This window comes from Octodon degus, unplaced genomic scaffold, assembly GCF_000260255.1.
Source record: "Octodon degus isolate 3935 unplaced genomic scaffold, OctDeg1.0 scaffold00033, whole genome shotgun sequence".
In the NCBI taxonomy this organism is placed as follows: domain Eukaryota; kingdom Metazoa; phylum Chordata; class Mammalia; order Rodentia; family Octodontidae; genus Octodon; species Octodon degus.
In genome coordinates this window covers 3,600,673-3,605,610 of record NW_004524609.1, presented here as the reverse complement: position 1 = coordinate 3,605,610, position 4,938 = coordinate 3,600,673, and positions in this window count along the sequence as shown.

The following is a 4,938-nucleotide window of genomic DNA, read 5'->3' as shown; positions in this document are numbered from 1 at the left end:
GGGCGGGGCTGGCTGGCATGTGGTGCTGGGGATTGAACCGCGGTCCCTGTGCTTTGCTAAGCTTGTTCTAAGTAGGTGCTTTAGACCACTGAGCCATATCTCCAGCCCCTAGCATTATGTCTTTTAAAAAACTAAAGCATGCTGTACATACAACAAAAAGACACTGTCAGCCCAACACCTTGCTTTATTACTTTACAGTTATTTATGTAGTCCTGGACAGTGAGCCTAGGGAACCCAGAGCTCTATCCCCAGCCCTTTTTAATTTTTTCTTTGGAGACATGGCCTAGATTGCCCAGGCTGGCCTCAAGCTTGCAATTCTCCTGCCTCAGCTTCCCAGTAGCTGGGATTGCAGGCATGCGCCACCACAGCCAGCTAAAACCACAAATCTGAAATGTTTGATTTTGTACATGTGTCCAGTCCTACGTAATCCCCTCCCAGATGTAGGCATGGAACAGACCCACCATACCTTTTTGCCTCTTCCAGTCCCTATCCACTATTATAGTTTAGATTTTTTGTTTTGAGACAGGATCTTGCTATATAGTGCAAGCTGTCCTTGAACTCACTTACATAGTCCAAGCTGGCCTCAAACTCAAGGAGATCCTCCTGCTTCAGCCTCCCAGTAGCTGGGATTGCAGGCGTGCACCACCACAGCCTGCTATAGTTGGGATTTTGAATGTTTCCCAAAGGTCCATGTGTTTGACGGCTTGGTGCCCAGGATTTGGCAAGGGCCTTGGCAAGGTCTTTAAGTCCCTGTAGGCATGCATTGAAGGGGACTGAGGGACCTTGGCCACTCCTCTCTCTTCCGCCTCTCGAGATTCTCTGCGCAGCAAAGGCGGCAGGGTGCGGCAGAGAGGCCAGGTTCCTGCCCAAGTTTTAAGACCCTGTCATTCTCGGGCCAAACCCTGGAAACGTGACCTCTGCCCCTAGCTGGAAAGTCCACCATGGCCTGCTGATTGTGCGGCGCCTCCCCAGCCACGGGCAAGCGTCCTGGAGGAGGAAAGGAGGCCGAGGCAGGCAGCGTCCGTAGCCCACTTCCGCCTCACAGCTTCCCGGGCTGGGGGCCTCCAAGCACAGCAAGGGCGCAGATGCCGTCCTGCTGGAACCACCCGGCGTGCTCCGCCTACTGCCACGGCCACGGCCACGGCCACAGGAAGAATCTGCTGTCAGAGCCCAGGCCATCCGGACGCCCGCACCCGCAGCCCCGGCGCCCGGACACTTGCCCACTGTGGACACCAGAGGGCGCCCGGCTCAGCCTGCGCCCCGAGCCCTGGGCGCACCCTGCTCTGCGCTCTGCAGAAGCGCGCAGATGAAAGGCTGCAGACTACACCAAAGCCCGGGTGGCCTGGTTTCCTCAAGTCAGTTATTTAATGAGCTGGTATGGGTCCCTCCCTTGTAGAGTGTGGGTGACCTCGGATTGGGCCATTATGTGGGTCTTGGGCACAGCCTGCAGGACCCATGTGCGTGCGCAGGCATCCCCAGTGACAAACAGCCATAAACTTGGGTGGCAGCTTCCCGAGCACGCGGCGAGTCAGCGCTTCACGCATTAACCCCAGTTGCCCGGCCCAGGGTCACTGCCTGCACCCTGCGCCCCCAGGGGCCTTCCCAGCCCTGACCAGCCAGCCCTCTGCCCCACGCCCCGCCTCCACGTGTGGCTGTGCTCAGCCAGGCCTCGCTGGAACTAGAACATTTTCTCATGCTGCTAAAACAGATGCTGCCCGGACGTAAGCGTCGCCTGGGAGCGCGTTAGGCACGCACCATTCGTGCGCCTCGGCCCAGACCTGAGTCAGAACCTCAGCTCGGCCGGCCGGTGGCCTGGGGTTAGCAGACCCTCGGGCAGTGAGGGTGCGCACTGGGGACAGAGACCCCTTGCTGTAAAATACATCTGTCATAAAGCCGACCCTCTGCTTCAGTTCAGTGAAGGCTCACTCAGCATGGCTGGGGGCTTTAAATGCAATTTGCCTGCAACTCAGTAGAGGAGGAAAGGAAACAGATGTGGTATGCAGGCTGCGCACCGTGTGTGGGGTTCTCAACTCTGGTTACACAGCGCAGGGGCACTCTGGTTATAACTCGGTAGTTCTTGTGGCCCTCTGGTACTCAGGGCTGCCTTGGATGGGGGACTGCCCTGGGGCTTCCTGGCCAGGCTTCAGGGCTCGTGTGGAACACAATGCTGTTGGTGAGGAAGGGCCCCACCCTCCTGAAGACCCCCCAGCAGGTCCCTCTCTCCCTCTGACTGTTGGGTGTTTGTGATCAGCCTGCAGGTCTCCGCTCTGTTCTCCACCCACAGCAGATCTCTAGGGACCCAAAATGCGTCAGACCCGACCATTCCCGGGTGCCTTTCTGCTTTTCTACCTCACGGGCCGGTTCTAGACACTATGGAAGGCCAGGCCTGGTGGAGGCACACACCTGTAATCCCAGCACTGGGGAGGCTGAGGCGGGAAGATCATTTCGAGTTCAAGGCCAGCCTGGGCTACAAAGTGAGCTCAAGGCCAGCCCGAACTGCATAGCAAGACCTTTTCTCCTTAAAAAAAAAAAAAAAAAAAAAAAAAAGGACATTCTATACACTGGAATTACCTGGAGAGTGTAAAACAGTATACCCATACACTCACCCTTCCATATTGTATCCACATGCACACACAATATGCAACTATGTAATATTTTAGACTTAATAGAACGTAGTGTTGGTTGGTGGCCAGTGTAGACCCAGCAACAGGAAACGCTCAATGTGGGGGAAAGGAAACCATCTACACTGTTGGTAGAAATGTAGACCAGGACAACCGATTAACCACTTTGTACATCAGTATGGCGGTTCCTCAAAAGACTAAAACTAAAAAATCCCACGTGGCCTAGCAGCACCCTGTCTGGCTGTCTTCCTGAAGAGCTAAGGACACCTCACCTCAGTGACACGTGCACCCCCATATTTATAGCAGCGCGACTCTCAGTAGCTAAACCGTGGAAGCAGCCTCCATTGACGCAGATCAGCGGACAAGCAGATGAAGAAAATGTGGTGTATGTACATAATGGAGCACTACTGAGCCATCAATAAGAAAAAACAGAGTCATTCATAGGAAAAAGGATGTATCTTGAGGCCATGATTCCAGGGCAGGGGAGATGGCTCAGTGGAATAAGTGCTTGCCTGGCAAGCACAAGGTCCTGAGTTCAATCCCTGGTATCAAAAACAGGAAAAAAGAAAAATCTGTCTGAGGCTGTAACACCAAGTGAAGTGAGTCAGCCACAGGCGGTCATGAGGAGTCTGACCCTCTTCGCCTCCAGCTTCCCAAACAGCTGGGCTCAGGGAACAATCACAGGCCAGCTCCCGTGGCCTCTCACCCCTGCCCCTGCCACTAGAGCCCAGCACACTGATGTGGCTGTGTCACAACACAGCCTCGGCCACTGCTATGCCACATGTCACCTGCAACCGTTGTTGCTCAGCTCTTCTTGCTTCCCCGATGTCACATTCCCTGTCACCTCACTCCACTTAAGCCCACCCCACTAAAACCCCCAAAACACCCGGTCAGTGAGCTCCTGGCAGACTCTCCTCTGGGGTCACTCTTGGAGGTCCCCCTCAGAACCCTAAGTTCAAGCTGGTTGTGTTTTTACAGGGTGGACACCATTAAATATCATATGGTTTCCCTTATATGAGAGACTAGACATATAAGGAGCAAAATAAAAGATCGGTGCTAAGAAATAGGGTGGTTGACTTAGCAGGAACAGGAAAGGAATCTAGGGAAGAAGAGAGGAAGGTGGGGGAGGGAGTAAGAGGGATTGAGATGTGCTGTGTGTGTGTATCGGCCCCGAGCTTGATGGGGATCCCTAGGTGCTGCAAACATACACTAGCAAAAATTAAAGCAAGGGCCAGCCAGATAGCTCAGTGGGTTAAAGCACCTGCTTCGACAGACGCAGGAGCTGGGGTTCGATCCCCGGCATGCCATGCTGGGCCCACCCCTAGGTCGCACTGAGACGGTAAATGAGACTGAGTATGGTGGAACGTACCTATGATCACAGAGCTTAGGAGGCTGAAAACACTGCGAGTCCAATCTACGTAGCGAGACCCTGTAGACCCTGTATCCCCTTGTACTAAATACATTCAAAAAAAAAAATTAAAGACAAGCAAATAAAAAGAAGCCAAGTACCTTGCATCAGGACAGTAGGAAAGATACTCTGAAGGCATCTCAGGACTCAGCACAATCTCACTGGCTCGAGGGTGCAAAATGGTAAAGGCAAACTGCTTCAAAAGACTTTGCCTTGAGGATGCCCTTTCCAGAACAGCTACCTGGGGAGCCTGTTCTCCAGGATTCGTTTCCCAGAGCTCAGCCATTCTGGCTCTCAGCAGCCTCTGCAGCCATGCTCTAAGGAGGCCCAGCTGCTGCTGCAGCAAGCAGCAGACATTGGTGTCAGCCACATCGTGCTCGTTCTGCAGATATGCAGAATGTGATCGTTATGGGCTCATGGAAGCTTTCAGAAAATTTCAAGAGGGACAGCACAGCAGAAAAAGTAACCAGAGTGGTTTTGAAGAACTTGAGGTATCTCCGGGGAATTTATAAGTATATCAAGTGTCATACCAAAATAAAAGATTTTGCAAACCACTGTTCTATACTGTAATTTTTGCAAATGCAACACTAACTGTAACAATGCCTTTGTAAATCGTATGATGAGCTTTCATACCATGTACCCAAATAAACGGCTTTACATTTTAAAGAAGTGATCAAGAACTTTCAGGGGCACCTTTTGGCCAGAACCGCCTTCTTCTGATAATTCACCAAAATGACTAACACAAAGGGCAAGAGGAGGGGAACCTGGTATATGTATTCCAGGCCTTTCAAAAAACACGGGCTTGTTCCTTTGGCCACATACATGTGAATCTACAAAAAGAGTGATATTGTAGACATCAAGGGAATGGGTACTGTGTAAAAAGGAAGGCCTCACAAATGTTACCATGGC